The following is a 23,274-nucleotide window of genomic DNA, read 5'->3' on the forward strand; positions in this document are numbered from 1 at the left end:
TCAAGAACATACCATTTCAGATCCTTGAGTCTAGTCGAATTCCGACCGAGGGTCTGCCTGGAATGGCATTTCTTAAGTGGTGTTAATTACAGAAGGTGTGCGATAGACAGTCACCCATTATGTCAGCTGCCTGTGAGGACATTCTTCAACCTGACAGCGTCTTTTCTGGGTGTGATGTTTGCCTGCTATGGAACTGCCTGCACATGACCATCACTCCAGGTACGAGCAGCATTTGAGTCAGGGATCAGCTGGAAACAGCAGAACAGGAGGGGGCCGCCTAGCCAGTGAGGAGGAGGGAGGGCGACTTCAGTCTTGGCTTCATGTGGTCTTGGCTGTAAGGATGTACTCATCTATTGAGATGCATGCATCTCAAGATCTTGAGAAGTCTGTTTTCTACTCCGTTTCTTTTCATGTCAGGGGATGTCACTGGTCCTCATTGTGAGCGACCACTTCCCACCATATCTGGTTTTTATTATTGCTCGGAAACTCCTCCACACCCAAGCTCTCAAAAACCCAGCACCTCCAGCCCCAGCCTGAGACTCTGGACTGCAGCCCCAGCCTGAGACGCTGGACTCCATCCCGTCTGCTCCGTTTGTCACCTGTTGCTTCTTTCCCGTGAACAGACAAACAAATCCCGTAGAGAGCATCTGAACTTTGTCCTGGAAGTGCATTCCGAGAACTCTCTTCCTTCTGAGTTTCTACCTGAGGAGCAGACGGTCAACTTCCATCATCTTCTTGGTAATCTACAGGGTTTCATGTCTTCTTCTTTCCTCCAGTTTCCAGGTGACATTTTGCTTCTTCGTGAGAGGCTATAAAAAGAATTCCACTTGAAGTCGGGCTGCCTACCTGTTAGCCCAGCCCTGGTGGCATCGCTCACCTGCATGAACCTCATCGAGTTGCTGCTTACCCATCAACAGAGACCAGCTGTGTCCCCACAGTCGTCATGATGAACTCGACGGCTGAGAGGAACGCTACCGCCTCCCTTTCCGAGTCCCTCTGCTTCGGTTCTCATCCACTGTCTCTAATACTCTTTTTTTTTTTAACTCCTCAAAACTGGCATTTTGAAAACTGTTACCATTAAAATGAGTACTTGCCTTTTAAAAAAATCTTCAAGTTGCTAAGCAGCACCTGCCCCCCCACGCCACTCCCCTTTTATGCAGCCTGGTTGCCATAGTATCGTTTGAGCATGGTAACCAGAAGCAAAGAGCAATCTTATTTCACTAAAAAGGGTTGGGCAGACAGATAAACATGTTGAAATGTTTCCGTACAACTCTCTCAGGGAAGGGGGGAGGCTGCTGCAGGGCCCACAACTCCGTGCCTCTCATCAGTTCCTCCCCTGCCTGGAGCTCCCTCTCACCTGTGGCTCCCTGTGTGTCATCCCAGCCCTGGTACGATACTTCCTAAAAAGGCTTTTGGAAGGGCTGCTGCTGCTACTCTGATATTTGTAGCTATTTAGGGCAAACTGCAGACTGGAATCCTTCTCGGGGAGCCGCTAAACATGGAGCTGACTGTGAATCAAGCTTGTGACTGAGGCGCCCATGTGGTGGCAGGTTTGGGGAGGACAGCAGACGTCATCAGGGTGACATCAAAGGGCTTTTTAAAAAATAAATAAATAAATGGGAAGGATAAAATGGCGATGAGGTTATACAACCCATTTGTTACCTAACACGTAGTAGAGAAGACCATCTTCTCCAGCTCCACAGTCTGGACAGGCTCTGCCCACCAACCATGTAAACAATTCAGACCCTGCGGTAGTACCTGCCTCTCTCCTTCATCCTGTGTTGTTGAATAGGACCCAGGTTCCATAGCAGAAGCAAAGATATGACTCATCTTGCTTTCTAACCATGGCTGTATTTCTTGCTTGATAGTGGCCTCCTGCTTCTCAGTGCCTCTAGTATCATCTAGGGGTTCAGACCAGACCCTCAGAGGCTGCCAGGTATGTGCCCGCCTGTGAAAAAAAATACTTCTTCTGTTTGGTCAGTGTTCATGGCGCGTTCTTTTCACGGGTTTGAAATCACCTCTTGAAGCAGCCCCCCATAAATTCCAAACGTTTATCTAAACATGGACATGAGTAGTGCCTCCTCAGAAGCAAGCTGACGTCCAGATTAAGCCTCAGAGGAGCACGCAGCCCTCCACAAGACGCTGCTGCCCTTGGCCTTCTTTGGGAAGACATTCCTCTGCGCGTGAGTCTCGGGACTGAGACGGACTAGCACTGTCAAGGCACCCTCATGCTTGGTTGCGCTGTGACAATAACATACCAACACCAGTGGGGCAGCCGCTTCTAATAGGAAGCGCACTCTCCTGCTGCCCCGGGCTGTGTCCTGACCCCTGCACCCGTCCTCAACAGCTGACACACCCATGCCTTAGAGGGGCTTAGAGGGAGGGCTTTATCAGACAAAGGCAGGGTTTTCTCCCTCAAACAAATCAACTGCTCCCCCAAAGTGGGATAACATATTCCCGTCCTCCCCCTTCGGTTGTCCTTCCATGCCAGGTTTTTTTCCCCTTGTTATACATTCATTATATACAGTGATGATGTCATACAGGTAATTTTTGTCATATATATGGAGTGCGGCGACCACATCCACTCCTCCAGACGCTTCGCTCTGGCCCTGCTGCTCCTTCTACTGGCTTCCTTCCTTCCCCAACTCTTCCCTTTGCTTTCATATATATAGCGCTTCCTAGTTATGCGGATTTGCGGATTAGCCGAGGAGTGAGAACATGTGACATTTGTCTTTATGACTTACTTCGTTTCCTATGGCAATCTCCGGTCGCCTCCACTTTCCAACGAAGGACCAGTTCTGCTCTGTATGGCTGACTAAAGCCTCTGTGTGTGTGTGTGTGTCCCAATTTTAATCTGCTCGTTTGTTGATGCTGGCTTCCAGAATTTAGCTATTCAGAAAAGCACTATAGTATACGGGGTTACACAAATATATCTGTGGCATGTTGACTTCAGGCAGATAACCTAACATGGTGTAGTTGGGTCGCATGATAGCTCTATTTTGAATTTGTTGACAAACAACCGTGTTGATATGCACAGTGTGCACTGATTTAAACTCCTCAATCTGTGTCTCACAGCTTCTTCTCTCCTACCTTCCAGTCAAAATCACTTAGTATCAACAGTGCACCTTTTCACAAGAATCCTAGAAGCTCCAGAGGGGGCAGATGAGACTTCTTGATCTTTGTGTTTCTCAGAAGCAGCCTCAGACCTCACAGGTAGAACACATCCACTCAGCACGTCTGAGGAAGAACTTCTGCCACACCCCTGCTGCCCAGAACAGGGCTCGGAGCCCCTCTCTGCCACACCCCTACTGCCCAAAACAGGACTCAGAGCCCCTCTCTGGGCGGGGCTCACTCTGCTCCCAAAGCCCAGCTGTCTTTTGTCTGAGCTCTAAGGCCAGGAGAGCTTAACTAGTTAACTATCAAAATGCCCTGTAAATTAGTCCTTCTGAGACCCAGCCTTCTGGATCTCATCCTTTATCTGAAGCCCCTGGTCAAATGAGAAAGAGGCCCAGATCATGTCTAAGTACTTTCTATCCTGTGGTCCCATGCCTGAAGGTCCCTATACCACTTCCGAGGGGCACTTACCACACAGTTCTGTGAATATTGACTCTCAGGAAGCTTACTGGCAACTACATCACACAGGTATGTTTTCTAAGGATTTTTTTCCCCTTTTGCCAAATCCACAGAGTTCCACATTGTCAGTGATTTGACGAATTCCTGTGCTCGGAGGTCGTCCGTCAGAGTTTCAGGGGCCTGTGGTGGCTTTGCTGAGCAAATTATCTTTTGATTAAAGTCCAGGAGAATACTGATAAATATTTAATTTACTTTCTAGTGGTGGGGGGGGGGGAACAAACCGAGAACAGAAAAAAGAGAAGCCCTGATTTGTGACATCTGCCTGTTATGACAGTGTGAACATTCCCATTGTGGCCAATTTCAACCTTCTGTGAAGTCACTGAATGGGGAATTTTGAAGAGATGACACCACGGGTTCCTGTGAGCTGGGACAACTGCCTCTCACACACCAACGACGTGATTCCTCCGGGGACTATGCCTTCCAATCGCTCTCTTGCTCATTTCTCTGTCTTGTTCTCATCAATCAGCTAATTCTCCCAGATGTTCCGTCCTTTAAACCAGTCTCCCTTTTTGGCTGAAGGTCTTGATGCTTGTCTAAGTAAATGATGCACAAAAAATAAAAGAAAGAAAGAAAGAAAGAAAGAAAGAAAGAAAGAAGAAATAGGCCAAAGATGTTCTACCCAACTCTTCCCCAGAACTCTGGAGAACTCCATGCGTTGCTAATTCAGGGTTTACTCCGTTATTCTTTGACCCCCCGAGGCAATCCAGATTCCTGTCTATATAGTTCTTGTCACCAGACTGCTTTGTCAAACTTTTTAAGAAAGGTTGAGGTGAGCAGCAGCGTTTTCATCCACTTAGAGCCACCTGTAAGCCGGGGCTTCAGCGGGATGAGAGGGCGGTTCTCTCCGTTCGTGTAGAGATGATGACCCATGGGTACTGCAGTGCAGGCCACTGCAGCCAAGCCCTTGCCCCATCAGGATGCTTAGTATCAGTGTTTTTCTCCAGCTCCGAATGTTCTCCAGCTTCAGCCGTCTCCTCAAAACTAAGCTGTGGGTCACCTCACTTATCTAGCTGCAGGTCTTCAGCCTGGCCTTGCTCGGTCAATACTTTTCTCTGTCCCTTGTTTTCTCTGGGTGCTCGGTGGAGTGTTATTCCCTCTTACTTTGGAGAGCCATAAAAGAATCTTTTGTACATTTCCTCTCCAAGAGAGTACTTCCATTTTTCATCTTAATCTGTTTTATGATGCAAATCATGTCTTAATGGAGATGTACCACTCAATCTTAATGGACTCATGATTTCGTCAATGAGTTCCTTTCATTTTGATGGAAGAAATAAGCTTAGAATTTCCTGAGGTTTCAACAATCAAGTTGTTAAAGGGATAAAAGAAAAAAAAATGACAAAGCAGGAGCGGAGCCGAGGAAGACAGAAGACTTAAGATGGAGCAAATTCCTCCAGACTCAAAAATATCTCGTGTCTCTCTGGCCGTCCGTCCTTCTGTAGGACCCAGTGATTCTGCTGGCTCTGACTCCTCATGGGAACCAAGTGTGCTGTTTCCTCAGAACTGAAGCATGCCCTCCCTGCTCCCGGTGAGATGACAGAGTACAGAGGCTCATGAGATTCCAGAAGCTAAAAAACATGCAAGGCTCGGCAAACTCATGACGCTTAGCAGGCCCCAGAAGCACAGCAAGTGAGAAGACATGCTAACCACGGTCCCTTGCTTTGGTTTCCTTTATGTTACTGGGATAAACACTACCACCCCAAAGCAACTTGGAGGAGGCAAGTTCAACTAACACTTTTAAATAAAACTTCACCACTGAGGGAAGTTAATGCAGGAAATCAAGGCAGGAATCTAGAACACAAACCATGGAGGAATACTGCCTACTGATTTGCTTTCTGAAATAGCCCAGAACTCTCTGCCAAGGAATGGCACTCCCCAAAAGGGGACTGTGGCCTCTGACAACAATCCACAATCAAGATACTTCTTCACATAGACAAAATTTATAGGTTAATTTAAGCTGTAAGAGCTAGTTAATAATAAGCCTGAACTAATAGGTCAACCAGTTCATAGTTAATATAAACTTCTGTGTTTATTTGGGACTGAATGGCTACAGCATCAGGCAGATATAACTTCCATCTACAGTGCTCCATTCTGCAGGTAGTACAAAAGTCTTGAGCAGCTTTAAGTAAAAGCTAGTAGTTTGAAGTGCTGAGTGTTGGGTTTCAGGCATCAAACTCCATTAGGGAATAAGACTGTAAAACATGGACAAACCTTGGTCTTTTCAGTATCCCCAAATGCATATGTGTAGAGTGTTACTACTTCCCTTTATATGTAAAAGCCTCTTGTCAGTTCAGCAGCAATAGAGACGGCTACCCTCTCCTTGTACCTGCATCCTGATCATCCATGGATCGATGATCTGTAATTGGTCTGTAGTTACACATCCTTACACTAAATGCATCCAAAACAGAGCCACTCAACTTTGGCCTTTATTACATCTGTCTCTCAATTCAGGATGTCAGTTCACAAGATTATCCAGGCTCCAGGTTGTGAAATCCCAGCTTCCCTCACCTTCCACCTGCTCTTTGCTTCATGGTCAAGTCCCCTCAAGTTCTTTCTATATTTCTACCTTTTAATTCTTGGTTCCCACACCACTGCCCAAGTTCTAGTTATTTTCACTTCTGTCTGGACTGGAAGAACACTCTCAAATTGTCAGCGAAGTGGGGACAGATTGCCACACATTCTTTCTTCTGGCTGTCTTTGCTCCTAATCAATGATGTTTTCATTTCTCTGTGTATACCCTGCTGTAAGTTTGGGAACAAAGAGCATCTTGTCATGCTCAGAGGTTGTAACACTTCAACTACCTGTCACCCTGCCTGGCTTGTCTCACGATCCCTCCATCTCCAGGAACGTTGCCATTTTGTCTGCTACAAGGATAGACTCTTCAGACTTGGCGTCCCCACAATCCTCCAGCCCCGACTCAACCTCACCGAGCTCCCTTCCCACCCTGACCCATATTCTAGAATCCCACCTCCCCTGACATCACCCGTTAATTGATGTCTTTCACTCGGGCCCGTGGCCATGGTAGCTCTTCCCCCACTCCCTGTCTCTGTTCTCTCTGACTCACAGGGACTACAACATCTGGAAACTAAATTTCCCAGAAACCCTGGCAGCGTTCCTGCTTAGAATCTGCCAATGAGAAACCTCAAGGGAGAGTTAGAGGTGGAGGAGGAGACAGGCAGCTCATTGTTCCTGTAGCTGCAGGGTACAGGGTGCGGCAGACAGCGTCCAGAACCCCAGCGGACCATCCCCCACACTGCTGCAGCAAGCGCACAGATCTTTACTGTCCTGCAGCTCCTCTTCTGAGGAAGTCCTTAATTCTTTTGTTAGAGTTTATTATTTTTAATTTTATAAATTGACAAGTCATATTTATATGCCATGCTGAAATGAAAACACAGGTCTCACAGACCCCCATTTCTGTTCAGGCTGCAATCTGAAATATCTCCTCCCAGGTACATGATCTAAATACTTCTTTCCCAGCAGGTGGCTCTGTTCAGAGAGGCTGTGGAACTTTCCAGAGCTGAGACTTTGGTCTGTAGCAGTAGGTCGCTAGGAGCTGGCCTTTGACCACCACCCCAAGCTTCTGACTCAGTCTCTGAGGTCTGGTCTGCCAGAGAATTGGCAGCTCCAGCCATGACCTGAACTGCTCCTCCGTACTTTCCATGCCAAGATGGACTGAAATCCTCTGAAACCGTGAGCCCAATCTTTACTCACATGCTGTCTGTTGGGTATCATGGTCAGCAGTGCAAACTGATAAACGCATGCCCAGAAGAGTCGCAAGTCTTGAAGTCCTTGCCCTCAACAATTCCTGCTGGAGACATTTGCCTTCCTTCCTCTTCCTCCAAGTCAGGTGCATGGTGGCTAGGAGGTGAGCTTCAGTCAAGCTCTTTTCAAGTGAGCAGGACACAGCCTGCTTGCCCCTCTGTCGCTCTGTAGAGCTGTAGGATCCTGTGTTTGCTGCTGTGCCTGAGTTGGATTTTGGATCTTTTGCAAGAATTAAATCCTTGTGGTGGCTCCCAGCCCACTCGGCTGAGACAGAAAGGACCTTTCTTAAGTTTTACTGGCTTGTCATAGACAGGAACTCAAATCTCAGCCTTTGATCCCTCTGCCCTAAGAAGTTGGGCTGTGAATTGGACAGACTGTCTGGAAGCAAAGGGCTACTATTACCCAACTTTGATATTCACTACTGCCTGGAAACTTGTAATTCTTTGCTTGCTTTTGGCTCCAGCCACTGCTAATCACTCATTTCTCATTCCGTCTTTTCAGGTGACAAAGCATGATCCAAGTCTGCCGCCACACCCTGGTTCCAGCCCCATAGCTTCCTCACTTCTGACAGCTTTCCTTTCACTTCTAGTCTGAACTTGACATCCCTACCTGTGCCCCTCCCTCCAGCCAAGCTTGCCATGGTTAGTGCATTGAGCCAACGCCATCTCAGTTTCCTGAATCATTTTTATCTCCCATCACCTTACCCCAAGTCCTTACAGCCAGTCCCTGTTTTTACCAGGGTCACGAAGCCTGTGTGCTGTGTTCTTAACACAGAAGTTTTATACTAGTCAAAAGCAATCAACGGGAGACCTCGGGATTCCTGACATTCCCTGCCCTTTGTCTGTGATATCTGGATTGTGGTCATTGGTTTCGCTCTCTCCTCGCTCATAGTATGTCTAAGAGGGTATTTACTGTCCTGCAGATGCTCCTGCTCCGTATTTCGGGGGATCCGGCCCTCGCACACCTATACTGTTCCACATCCCACTCCTCTGCACTACTGAAAGAGACCTTTCTTTTCTCTGGCTCGCTCTCGACTTTTCTCCCTGGAAAACTTTCATAACCGCTTGTGTACATCTGGGAGTACAGAGCCTTCTTTAAGAGGTAATTTATGGAAAACCAATCCATGTGCCGTACGCATGCCAATGTCATAAGTCCGTGTAATCATTTAATGCCAGACTCTGTTTCAGGCAGAAAGCAGGGAAATCAATCGTTAGGATGCTTGGACAGCCGTCGGGTCCACATCCAAAAGGGACCACAGAAATCATACCAAAGTATCCCAGCAACGGTTTTTATCTTACTGGCCTCTCCTTTTAATATCTGAGTGGAAATATATTGCTGCTAAAAGCAAGATATGGACACACTACCTATTCTTCTTGAAAGTATTTTTTAAAGAGAGTCCACCCACCTATCACATTGTTCTGCAGGCTGAGTCATGAGAGCTATGATGCCTCAAAAGGCAAATTCTAGCACATTGGCTCACAGGCATCCTGGCTGAGCAGATTGGCCTCTCAAGCCTGTTATGTCCCATCGTGTAACAATGATGTGTTCTCTCGTTGCCACCGTGGCCACGTAACTCCACTCTGTCTTCGGTGTCTGACTTCATCTTTTCTTTTAACCTCTTTCTCTCCATCAAGATGTGCTTTAATCGGTTTCCCAAATCCAATAGCCTGTTCTCCAATAAGTGTTTCCATGACAACTCCCTTGCGTGGTATTGTTAACACCATCCCTCACTTCAGCTTTCCTTGTGGCACGGAGTTCTGCGCTCCATGCTAGACCTTGGCGTTTCTGGTTCTGTCTCCGGCGTCTTTGTTCTTATGTAATGGTGACGGTGATTCCAGCCTCTCTGGGCTCAGTTGTCCTTTTTAGTTTCACTGTTAGGCGAGCCAGAGAAAATCAGAACCAAAGTCATAGTTTTAGAGACTGTGTCAGACCAAGAGTCTCCTGTCTTAGAGAAGCAAAGGTCATTAATTTTCTTGGCTGGAAAAGCAAGAGCTAGGTGAGAAGGAAAGAAAATAATCTTTCCTTTCATATAGATACATATGGCATCTATACATCTTTTGAAATAATTCTACAGTTGAAAATTTATTTAATCATTTGTTTTTAATTTAATCATCAGTGTTTTTCCAGGTGTTTCTCTGATGGGAAATGCCTACCAGTTACTCACTCATTAAAATAAAGTGATGGATCCGTGGAGACAAAGAGACTGTCCTAAAGAAAGGTGAAAAATGGGGGCAGGGGTCATATTCCAATGTGGAGACAGAGAGGTAGAACGGCCAAGGTCTCTATGAGATGTTCCAGAAACACAAAGGTCCAAAGCCTGAGGACATCAAGAAGCGTGGGCGGTCAGGATACTGATGGTCAAGGAGACAAAGAGCCACAGGGCTGCAGATTTCTTCACTCCTTGACTGAAGTGTCTGGGTCAGACTTTGTGCCTCTATGGCACTTTGTCCCCGGCAAGTGGTGCCCATGTTTGTGCCATATGTCACACAGCAGAGGAATAGCAAGCGCAGAAGGCACACACGCTCAGTATAGACTTTGTCCTTGCACGTCCACATCCTCCTTTTTCCTCTCCATCTTCACTTCCACATAAGGCGGTCCATTGTCAACCCTTCCCACAGGTTCTGCTGCTGTCTAGATGGAAGTAGGTCACTGTGTACCCATTAGAAAGGAGAAATACATGCATGTCCTATGAAGAAGTGTAGACCTCTTTAAACCCTGAACTGTTTATTATACGTATTTGTTAATATGGCGATGAAGGGAGGCTCAGGACTTGACATGGTCTGCATGGAGATCATTGATTTGCCTCTCATCTAGCCAGAGTCCTTAAATAAGTTGTTTAGCCTCACAGAGACCATTATTAACCAGGAAAAAAAAAGAAAAAAAACCCTGCTTCCTATGGTCAAGGAGATTATGAATAAAGTTTATAAGGGTCTTAGAAAACTGACAAAGTTAACCTTCAACAAAGATTGTTCATAAAGTATATCTTTTGTCTGGAAATGTAGTAATAGGAGCGGCGGAGCTGCATCCCCAGCACCCGGCCGCCCCCACGGCTAGCTTTACCCGAAATAACAACACACAAACTGTATTCATTTAAACACTGCTTGGCCCTTTCTCTTCTAGGCTAATTCTCACATATTAATTTAGCCCATTTCTAATCATCTGTGTTGCGCCCCTAGATGCGCTTACCGGGAAGAGTCTAGCCTATGTCCATCCTGGGTCTGTCCAGGAGCCGGGAGCATGGCGTCTCTCTCAGGCGTCTGCTCCCAAGAGCAGAGCTGTGGAGTCTGACCTCACTTCCTCTTCCTCCCAGCGTCCTGTTCTGCCTACTCCTCCCACCTATCTTTCAACCAATAAAATGGGCCAAGGCAGTTTCTTTATTAGCCAATGACCTTCCTCCATCATGGAAATGTTTTTAACAATATTCAACCCACAAATAATGCCGGCATGGCCAATAGACGCCAGACAGTATAAACTTTAGCCACGTTTATCTTTAAGGATTTCAGTGTGTGTGTGACTTAGACTTCCTTTGTCATCCAGTCATTGAAACAGTCAACCTGTTCTGCCTGTAGTATTTGTGCTGTTGTTGGCGGGTTTGTCATGCTTACTGTACTGGGAAAACCAGTCATGACTCATCTTACGTTCCAGATCTCTCTGAGAGTGCTCAAACCCATTCAGCCCAAGGTGATCAATGTTTATGTGCTACGTTTTTTGTCCCAAGGGTTGTGTTAGATGTGAGGAGGCAGGGGTGATTCAAAATGAGTGGGATACTTGCTCTGTCTCAAGGAACAGCAAATGCAGTCAGGAGCCAGAGCAGTAGCTAACAGACACCAACACAGTGCATACAGAGAGGATGCAGCGTAAGAAACCATGGAAACAGGCATCCTCTGTCTGGGGGACCAGCACATGGAGGAGGTTCTACCAAACCTTAAGTGGAGGAGGTCGTACCACACCTGAGCTTAAAGAATTCCCAGGTTATGGCAGGGGAAGTTGAGAAGAGAGAATGGCAAGCCATCTCCAGCACAGATATAGCCATATTCCAGGAGACAGTGATTTTGACTAAACTCACAGGTTTGGAAATATTAGAACTAGAGGGACCCCAAAGACCTGCTACTCAGAGTGACATATTTTGGGAACTTACTAGACCTGTGTCATACCGGATGTCTCCCCAAGCCTGTTTGAAAGTGAATCACCTGGACCACCCCCTTCTTATCCAATCCAGAGTAGTCAGCCCTGAACCTTATACACACAACAAAAATACACACTCAGTAGGCTATATTTATAATCTGTGCATACATATAAATATATATGTAACAATAATAATGAAGAAAAACAAACCTGCTAATTGGAGAAGGGGACACAGGAGGGACCTGGGCGGGGAGATAAAAGGGGAAAATGCTGCGATTCTATTTCACTTTTAAAAAACTAGGTGTGGTATCACACGGCTTTTATCTCAGCATCTGGGAGGCAGAGGCAGGAGAATTTCTGTGAATTCAAAACCCGCTTAGTCTACACAGGGAGTTCCAGGCCAGCCAGAGCTATATATTAAGACCCCCAGTTTATAATTAATGTAGACCTCTGTGTGATTTCTTTGGGAAGTAAAGACTACGGGAACCAGGCAGGACAGAAAACCCAGTCAACAAGCTGTTTTCCACCTGTGGGGCTTCTGAGCCAAGCAAGTTAATCATCTAATCATTTAGCAGCACATGGTAAGTTTAGGAAGGCTGGGGAAGTTTACACAGAACCCAGAATGTCATTTGGAAAGTCTTGACCTGGGAGCTCTGTGGAAGAACTGAATGCATTTGCAGTTTGCCTCCTTGTTCTGATCCTTCTATTGCTGTGGTTCTCGAGCTTGGTCAGCTGCCCAGAAAGCTTGCTAGAGCATGGCTCTTGGCCTCTGACTCCTCAACTTCCCTTCCTTTGGCCTAAGTGGGGCACAAGAGCCTGCATTTTATAAATGTCCCAGGGGAGGCTGGCACTGTTGACTTAAATGCCAAATTCTTTTCCTAAAAATAATTCAGATTGGAGCCCTAAGATGGTGCCCTGAAGCACGATTAATAAATACTCAAAGTCAGAAATTGGGGTTCATCATGAAGATCTGAAAAGCAAAACAGTCAGCTACTAGCTCTTACCTCAACCTCAGTCTGAAATGGCGAACCTGCCTCCTGCAATCTCAGGAGACTGTCCTAAGAGTTGGCTCCCCGTGTCTTGTATTCTTTTCTAGGGCTGGGATTCAAGGCGTGCACCACTGGGATTAAAGGCATGCACCACCCAATTTCTATGGCAACACACACCTGTAATCTCATAATCTTGTCTGTAAGGCTGACCAGTGGGACTGTTTTACTCTCCAATCTTCAGACAGTCTTTATTTATATTTGAAATGACACTACATTTCCCCTTTTTGTCTAAAAAAAAAGGTTATAGCTAATATAAGAAAAACTATATACAATAAGTACAATAACTATATACAATATATACCGGTGATAAATATATCAACAATATCTTCTGAACTAGGCTTGCTTGTAACCATCTTAGGAGCCTTCAGCAGCTCTGAGGTCCAGGCTCAGGCACTGTGGGCAGGAAGAAGCTAAGACAGCTTCCAAGGCGACAGACAGCCTACATCAGAACTGCTCATCTTGCCCTGTGCACATTCCTCTTTAGTTGGTCAGCTTGCCACTAGAGGCCATGCACGGGTACTAGCTCCTAGCAGATGCCCAGCCTGCTCGCCAGAGCTCTTCACTATGGGTACCAAGTTCTAGAAAGCACAAGATTCTTCATTCTTCCCCCCTCCTTCCTACTTCCTTTCTCCATTCTTCCTTCCCTTCCTTCATCCTTCCTTCATCCTTCCTTTTCTTTCTTTTTTTCTCTCCTTCTTCACCTCATTTCCCCTTCCAAACTTATCTTTCATTCTGACTTTCGTCCACCCTTCCGTCTCTCAATACATTTGCAATGGCATACCATCATAGAGCCCCACCCATTTTATGCCTAAGAAAAAGCAGCGGAGTAGCTGGGTGATGCTCTCCTGATCCAGTCTGCCCTGCCCGTAAGCAAAGCAGAGAGAGAGGGAAGCCAGGCAGGCGCTTCGGGCCACTTCTAGCTGGAGGCAAACAGGTGAACTACCATCCGAAGCCTTCTGTCCAGGCATCCCGAGCTCCCCAGCAGGCCACAGTTGCGCCCCCCACCCCATCCCACCAAGCTGCCCACCGCTTACATCTTCTTCTGAGCTTGGCTTGTACAGAGCTCAGCGACTTGATTTTGTCTTTCTTTTCACAAACCTCTGTTTATTAGAAACAGAATTCCCAAAGAGAGACTAAAAAGCTTTCTGTCGTATCCATTAATCAATCACAAAGGAGACTGAAAGCTGAAAATAGGAAAAAAGAGGAGGGGGGGCTAGAAACCAAATGGAAAATGCTCATTTGAAGTGAGTTGGCCCTTTTCACAGGCCCCCGGGTAGCATCCGCATCCCCTGCCTGTTACTTAAAAGACCTCCTCCCTGTTCTTTGTAGATGTGAGGACAAGAGAGGCAGGAGGGCAAAGGGAAATGTTGCCTCTCATTTTCTTCCACTATTTCTGAAAATCCTGGGAGTGCTCTTGGAGAGTGCACTATCCTTGGAGGAGTTAAAAACAGAAAACGTCTCAAGGCTGGGAAGCAAATCTCTTCTCTCACAACCTTGGGTAGATCAACCCTAGGACATAGAAATTATTTCAGTTGAAGGGAGATGTCGGAGCAAGGCTGAACTGCCTTGTTACTGAACAAAGGAAGAAAACAGCAATTGTTTTGCCAAAGCTGTGTTTTTATGAACAAAAGCCTCTAGAAGACTTTCCGTGCCTGAACCTCTTTGCGGACTATTTAAGAGGGGACCCTATAGCGTATTTGCTGATTCTGGGTGGCTGGGGATGTTATCAGAAGGGCTCCAGAAAAGCCTTCCTAATGGACGCGCATGCGGAGGCATTCGAAAGCTACAGGAATCCAGGCCAAGTGTGAGACTTTGTGATACTCACTAATTTGGGTCATTCTCTCAATTAGTTCAGCTCCTCATCTGTGTGAGCGAGCGCAGAAACAAAAGCTACTTGGAGCCCTTGCGGGTTGCCAGAGCATCTCAAAATACCCTCCTAAAGAGGCAGCTCTGTAAATTCAAAACAGACTACCAAAATAAACCCAGCAGGACAGCTCTCCGGGAGCCCGCGGAGCCAGGCCCAGCTCCCAGTTCTAGGGGTTTGAAATGTCTCTGCCCTTGATGACTACAATCCTACAATCCTGCCTTCTCTGAGTCTGCGGGTCCGAGGAGAAATCCATCTTTCTGAAATACCGCCGGATGGCCCTCCCTCCAGAGGCTGGTTTTCACCAGCTCCGCCCCCTCCCCTTTGAGCACCAGCCTGGGCCCTCCTGCAGGGGGAGAGAGTAGGAGCTGGTGTGTCTAGTAGTTCCACAGCCAGCGCTGGTGGGAAGGTTGATCTTCTGAGGCGTGATGCTAGGTCCAGACTTTCCTCCTGGCTGTCCTCTGAAGCGGTGGACAAGATCATTTCTCTCAGAACTAAATCAGAAGTCTGTCCGTTCGTCTCGGCTGGTTCTGCCGCCAGGAAACACTTTCACGTTTGGGAATATGAGCAGCGCTCAGATGCTGTGCCTTGAAGTGGGTGTTCTGGGGGATTTTGTTTTGTTTTTGTTTTTGTTTTTAGCTAATTTGGTTGCGCAATACCATCAGGAGGAGCCGCTGGTAAATTATATTTAGGTGTGTGTGTGTGTGTGTGTGTTTCTTCATTTGTGGCAATGGTGACTCACACCCATCTTCACGCCATTATGTAACTATACACGTACAAGAAGGGCTTCAAGCCTCTGCCCCATGAGAAAGCCTCCACCCATCTGTGGTACCGCAGAGGGGCCTGTACTTCCCCTTCCACCTGGCCTGGCCTGTCGGTGGAGAAGAAAAGAGAGTGACCAGCTTGTTCTTAGCGGCCTAGGAAGGTCTGGATTGTCTCAAAGTTCTGTGTTTAAGGCCCTCACAAGCCTCAGGTGCTGGGGGTGTAACCATGGCACCGAGCCCTGCTGCTTTTGAGTTCAGCTGTGCCTTCTGCACCAGGAGAAAAATCTGTAAGGCTCAAGTCGTAAAGTCAGGCTCTCCTCCGAGCGTCAGGTTCAGTACGAAGGGGTTCCCTCAGAGCCCACAGCGGCCAACCTGGTAGGAGGAGGTTTCTCACTCTGCTACCTCACAATGAGCCCCAAGCCGGGCACGGCTGTGCGAGAGAAAAACACCAGCTTTGGAGCGAACTCGAGCGACTGATTCATCCTGTTTCTAGGGAGAAAAATGTTCGGTTTCTCTCAGCTGCTGTTCTCCTGCCATGAAAGTGAGGTTATGGATCTGAGCATCCAGTTCCGGGGTACATTTTCCACATCTCAAGGCCATCCTGAAAATGCTACGACCCAGGAGGGTGGCTGGAAACAGCAGCCATGGGCTCATCTTTTAAAAACTAGAAGAAAGAGTTTGCGTGTTTCCATCCTGAAGAAGTGATACGTGTTTGGGATGCTATTTTGACCTGACTTTAACAGTATGCAATAAATTATATGCGTGCCTCAGAACACTGAGAGCGTCACACCATAAGCACCTTTCTTATGTAACTGTTAAACATGCATTCAATGTTCCCAAAGCCCATCAAGCTCAATTGCTTCTCTCAGGTGTCAATGTGAGACAGTGAACTTGTCCTTGACCAGGCTTGTGCTGCCACAGAACAACGCCAGCCCTCTAGGCACACGTCCTGCTTTGCTTTTTGGTCATTACTCTCCGGATACTCATTAAAGAAAACAACTTCCATAACAACCAATCTTTATGGTTTTATGTCACTGAAATTTATCTCTCATTCTTCAAATTTTGATATAAATGGAAAATGAAAAAAAATGGGATTCTGAGCCATATTAGACATTCACGGATCCAAGAACTCCGTCTTCGTCACCACATTCTTCTCAATAGGGTTGAGCAGGAACATCCACACGTCACAGGAAGCACATGTGGCCCTTGAGCTCATATTCGGTTGGAGAAAACTAGTCTTATGGCCCCAGCGCTTTTGTAAGAGAACTCTGGAAATGGCTGGGCAGTGTGTCTCAGCCTTCCACCTAACCAGAAATGACTCCCCCATGCGCCAACTTCTGAAACACCTGCTGGACACTTAGAACGCAAAGTTAGGGAAGGCACAGAATTCATCTTGTGGAGCTTGTCTTAAATACGAATAAACTATCAGCTTCACCATGCTGCTCTCCCATGGCAGGGAACAGTAAGCTCACTCTGACTGACGTAAGCTATCGTGTGTGCAGAGTATGCAGAGCACAGGGAAGAAGAGCATGCTAATGTGCACAGGGTCCTACAGCACATCTGCACACAAACGTCTGGGCATGGGTCACAAAGCATGAAGCCCAGAGGATTTGAATGATTTGCTCAAATTCTTTGGACAAATAGGCACCAGGTTAAACTCCTAATTCTTCTGCCCTCCAGTCCCCAACACCCCGGCACACTGAGAATACGGGTGACAGTGTGCTGCATGTGAGGGTTTATGAGCTTGGCTTTTTTCAGATGTGTGGTTACGTGAGTGGAATTTACCAACTCATGCTGTTTGTAGGTAACACAGCTCACATTCATCATTACAACCTCTGAATTCACAAGGCTTCATTACTTCACAGGGAACTCACATGGCCTCCTGGGCCTAGTGTCTTTGTGCAGCCTAGGACACACGTGGTATTCTGTGTCCATCATTAGCTCATATGCCCCAAAGTGTCAACTTCCCCTAAGTGATGATACCTCTTAGGGTTAATTTGTCCCAGTGGAAGGATGATGATCTTTAGAAATTAGAGCATTCTGTGTCAACACGCAAGCTTCTTTCTGCCATGGACCTAAAGCCACTGGCCGTATCTGTTTTTCAAGCACACTCATTGGAATCTGTCCCAAAGAACCCAGTTATGTTGGCCCAAGGTACGGTCAGCATGATCGGTCAGCTCTAGTGAAAACGGCATTGGCAGTGTCTGCGTACAACCATAAAGGATGCTGGGGATGCCCAAAAGTGAGGTCACCCTGTGAGGCTGGGATTGGTCTGGTGCCAGAATCCCAAGTCCCCATGCTGGAAAAGCTAGAGAAGGCAGAGAAGTTACCAGAATCTTAAGGAAAGCTCCTCGAGGAGAGCCGTGTCTAGTCCTTTTATCCCCAGGCTCCAAACAAGAGCTGTGGAGTAAATCCCTGGTAGCAATACCTCTGACAATGAGACTCTCGAGAGAGACAGCATCTAAGGATCAGGGATAAAGGACCTGTATATGCTCCTGTATTTCTGAAGCTGACCTTCCCTCAATGTACTCTATACTGTACCATGGCCTATAGCAACAGAGTTTCTAGACAGGACAGATTGGGAATGTTAGAACAAACACCCACTCACACACACACATCCACACACACACACAGTGGGGGGATATACACACACACACACATACATGCACACATGCATACATACCCCCAAAGTGTCCCAGAAATAAGAAAAAAGGCTAGAAACGCTACAGCTTCCTGAGCACACTGTTCTGTGCCTGAACTGGAATTTTGCAGAGAGTCTCAGATCTCTGCTGTCTGAAACTCTGTGCTCAACTACCCAGCTGGAAGACATGGTGCTGGATGAGAAGCTAATTTCCTGATATATAAATGAGACGGAGTTCTCCTGCTGATCTAGATTTGGGTATTTTAGCCACCGCTAAGCTTTTACCTATAGTTTCCCAGAAAACTAGCGATGCACCAATTTATCTTCCCTAGACATGTTTTAGATTGTGCTGAAGTGGCCAAGTTTCTCCTCAGCTGACAAAAAATAAAATCTATTCCATGTGGCTGGATTCAAGCCCACAGAAATTGTTGTCCAGAGCAAAAATACCTTGTGTGTATAGCAAAGACAGTTGGAAGGCACTGGCTATAGTTCCTGCACTGCCGTCATTAGCACATGGCGTCCCAGGCAGATTCGCATTGGTTTCCTAGGTGTGAGGTACCTAGAAGGGCACACTTCAAGCTGGCCCAAGAGCCGGTCCCTTCCGGACTCTAGCACTAAATGTATTGTATGCTCTATGGTCTTGTTCTTCCACACACAGAGTGCTGAAGATATCACTCAACTCTTCATTCTATCAGATATCCAATAAAGATTTATGAGGACTGTTGTATTGGAGACTAAGAATTCAAAGGCAAATAAAGCAAACCTTCATAATCAAAGAATGTGTCTTAATGTCTATAGATATGATTATAGCCAAACTTGGAGGAAGGTCAAGTTCATTAGCAATGGCCTTTCTTACCACTCTATTGCACACCCATAAAGGGGGTCAGGTGCATGGCTTTCTTTGCTACTGATAGCCCTTACCAAACAGTTTGGATTCTATTATGAGCATGCACAATTTAGCTGCTCTGAAAAGGGTCACCAAAGGGCTTCTTGGAGGATGAGGCATTTGAGTGAGCCTAATATGACAAGTAGGTAGACAGAACACAGAAGGACATTGCAGGAAACAACCTAAGCCGGCATAGTGGTAGAGACTCAAATAAAGAGCATTGGAAATCAGAAACTGGGAGGAAGCAGAAGAGACAGAGTTCCAGAGTGATTTAAAAGCCAGGCAAGAAGTGACTTCCCAGGCACACGGAAGAATTTTAGTTGTATCCCGCTAGTGATGTGTGAGTCTTTGAGGGGCTTGACATGCGGTAGTCGTTTGTGGTTTTGAACGTTACTTTGGAGCAGTGAGCAGGAGCGAGGTCAGGTTAGTTAGGCACTTGCGGGAAGATCCCAGTAGAGACATGACAGCGATCTGAGTTCAGCTGAGGAGCATTTCAGAAGTGAAATAATAGAGTCAGGTGTTTCCATATAAGAGATAAACCAAAAGATTGCTTACGCTTCAACCCTTGTCCATGGACGCCATTTAACCAGAACAGGGAAGCCAGAAAGAAGGTACCTTTGGGTGCAGGCAGTGGTTGTAGTCTGAGGGTGTTGCTGAGTTGGGTGTCAGGAGCCCCCAGGAAGGTCACAGAAAGAAGCTCAGGAGACGAATTTGGGCCACCACAAAAGAATGCAATTTCCAAGCTTGGTGTTTCGGGCACATGGAAGAGTCCCAGGTTCCTTATCTCTTCCTTTCTCTCTGCTCTGAAATGGCTTCTGATGAACTTGCCTGACAATCTGACTTTGTCAAAGCTGTCACTGGGAATCTATTTGGTCTTGGCTGTCAGACTGAATTACCACTTATGCGGCTCTCCACTTGATTGTGGCAACTCTGAGCTCTTTTCTAAGGCTTCTATCTCTGTTTTTCTGATTGCTTCTAGTTAAAGAATTGAACAGACTTCCCCTGGGCTCTGGCCTTGCATAGCACAGTAAAAGAAGCAAAAAAGGATTCTTGTTTTCCGACTTCCCAGCCATGTGGACCAATGCAAGTTAGTAGATCAAGCTAAGCCTCCATTTCCTTGTCTGTGCAAGCAACTCCAATAAAAACCCGTGATCATCATCAGCTTTGATGTGTGAGATGAAACAGGATAATATTCATCATCGGTAGATTCTCAACAAATATTAAATCTATTGACATATTAATTGTGTAAGTCAGAATTTATTATGAAAATTGGAAGAAAACGCAGAAACAGCCTTGGCCAACAGTGTCAAGTTGAAAACGGATGAATTGGGCCCTGGAGAATGCAAAGACCTTTACCTAAGTCACATAGTCAGTGTGTGACTGTGTGTGACTTCACTTACTCAGGGTGGATACTCCACCCCACTGGGATAACCACCGGGTCCCAGCATATCACCACAGTCTATAGACCTTCCCGTGGGGACGGTCACACCACAGCCGCCAGTCATCAACACCACAGAGCCAACAGCTGCCCACGTCGGGATTCTAACACCGCGTGTCTGTTGTCTCACGGATTTTCGAAGTCCTACATTCCCTTTGCGTGGTTTAGTTGGGTTTGTGGCTCCGAGACCCACGAACTGAACCAAGGCATTTTCTAACTATGGCAGCTCCCACCTGAAAGCTCTCTTACACTGCTGGCAGAATTCCTCTACTCATGGTTTGGGGACGAAGGAAGCATTTTTCTTGCTAGCAATCAATGGGTAATCACTCTTAGGAACTGGAGGGCCACTCGTGGTCAATGCCATCTATCCTCTCGCAGGTCCCTGCCTATCCACAGCAAGGAACCTGAACATCTCTACCTGTGAGGTGATGAGTATCTGTATACAGTGTTTGCACAGAATTACAAAAGTGATATCTCAACACCCATGATACATCCTGTGGGCTAAAAGCAACCCCAATTCCCACCTGTCCTTGGGTGGGAAGCGACACCGGGCCAGCGGGGGTGTCATGGGTGTCTAGGAAGCTGCCCTCTGCAGACAGCGCTGTGGTTCTCACTGTGGCTGTCACGGAACGTAGTTCAGTTACTCCACAGACCCTTTTGATGACAACCCAGCCCTCTGCTCTGCACTCATGAAAGCTGGGTCTCAAAGGGCTCTGGATGAAGTGTGTTTGCTGACCCAGGTGCACCCAGGAAACCCTGGCTAGCCAAAATGACATATTGTCACACCAAAGGACACGTACGTATGCACGCACATGAAAGATCTATGTGCCTGTGTGTTTGAGTGTATGGATCTGAGTATGTGGGCACATATGTACACTGAGTATACATGTTAAGAAACGTGTACATATGTATATATGTTGGGAGATCATCAAGTGACATTGCCTGACATCCTGGCAATTTCCAGAGTGACTTTTTCCTGAATTGTTGGTACACTCTGTGACATGAGTCACTTCTCTTTATTAAAAATCCATCTCCTCCAGCTGAGGCAGAGCAAATATTTACCCACATCTAACTCTGTCCTTGGCCTTGGCAAATGTCTATGCCTTCTCCATGGAGCTCTCCAACACACTGGGGATATCTACATGAGGAAAATAGCCCCTCTTTCCTCAGTTCCTCCAGAGACCAGAAGGCTGTTTGTCTCCCTGCCAGGAGCTGGACCGGCCTGCAACTGTCGCAAGAATCTCCCCTCATCACACTCCATCAGATGCACAGATCGCCCTGCATGTCCCACTTCCACACTCTGTCAGATGCACAGAGACCATTCATGCATCACCCTGCATGTCCCACTTCCACACTCCATCAGATGCAGAGAGACCATTCATTCATCGCCCTGCATGTCCCAATTCTACACTTCATCAGATGCACAGAGACCACTCATGCATTGACCTGCATGGCCCACTTCCACACTCTATAAGATATACAGAGACCACTCATGCATAGCCCTGCATGGCCCACTTCCACACTCTGTCAGATGCACAGAGACCATTCATGCATCGCCCTGCATGTCCCACTTCCACACTCCATTAGATGCACAGAGACCACTCATGCATCACCCTGCATGTCCCACTTCCACACTCTGTCAGATGCACAGAGACCATTCATTCATCGCCCTGCATGTCCCAATTCTACACTTCATCAGATGCACAGAGACCACTCATGCATTGACCTGCATGGCCCACTTCCACACTCTGTAAGATATACAGAGACCAGTCATGCATAGCCCTGCATGGCCCACTTCCACACTCCGTCAGATGCACAGAGGCCACTCGTGCATCAGCCTGCATGTCCCACTCCATGTGCTAAGATCCACCCAGCTGGAGCCAACCCATGCACCCTTCTCTTTTTTATTCCCCACTGATCCTCAACCAAGTGTGTCGAAGCAGAACAAAGTCAGTTGCCACCTTTCTGTGGCATGCTTCTACCATCTTCCACCACCTGCTGTACTCCCCCATGGTAATGTCACCTGCTGTCGTCACCATGGTAATGTCACCTGTTGTCGTCACCATGGTAATGTCACCTGCTGTTGTCACCATGGTAATGTCACCTGCTGTACTCCCCCATGGTAATGTCACCTGCTGTCGTCACCATGGTAATGTCACCTGCTGTCGTCACCATGGTAATGTCACCTGCTGTCGTCACCATGGTGATGTCACCTGCTGTCGTCACCATGGTAAGGTCACCTGCTGTCATCACCATGGTAATGTCACCTGCTGTCGTCACCATGGTAATGTCACCTGCTGTCGTCACCATGGTAATGTCACCTGCTGTCGTCACCATGGTAAAGTCACCTGCTGTCGTCCACCATGGTAATGTCACCTGCTGTCGTCACCATGGTAATGTCACCTGCTGTTGTCACCATGGTAATGTCACCTGCTGTACTCCCCCATGGTAATGTCACCTGCTGTCGTCCCCCATGGTAATGTCACCTGCTGTCGTCACCATGATAATGTCACCTGCTGTACTCACCCGTGGTAAGGTCACCTGCTGTCGTCACCATGGTAATGTCACCTGCTGTCATCCACCATGATAATGTCACCTGCTGTACTCACCCATGGTAATGTCACATGCTGTCGTCACCATGGTAATGTCACCTGCTGTTGTCACCATGGTAATGTCACCTGCTGTACTCCCCCATGGTAATGTCACCTGCTGTCGTCACCATGACAATGTCACCTGCTGTACTCACCCATGGTAAGGTCACCTGCTGTCGTCCACCATGGTAATGTCACCTGCTGTCGTCACCATGGTAATGTCACCTGCTGTCGTCCACCATGGTAATGTCACCTGCTGTCGTCCACCATGATAATGTCACCTTGTAGTAATAGGAGCGGCGGGGCTGCGTCCCCAGCACCCCGGCCGCCTGCTCGGCTAGCCTAGCTTATGCCCGAAATAACAACACACAAACTGTATTCATTTAAACACTGCTTGGCCCATTCTCTTCTAGGCTAATTCTCACATATTAATTTAGCCCATTTCTAATCATCTGTGTGTAGCACCGCAAGGTGCGCTTACCGGGAAGATTCTAGCCTAGTCCATCCTGGGTTGGAGCTTCATC

Source organism: Microtus oregoni, unplaced genomic scaffold, assembly GCF_018167655.1.
Source record: "Microtus oregoni isolate MIOR12 unplaced genomic scaffold, Mior012 000001F_ref0000356, whole genome shotgun sequence".
NCBI lineage: Eukaryota > Metazoa > Chordata > Mammalia > Rodentia > Cricetidae > Microtus > Microtus oregoni.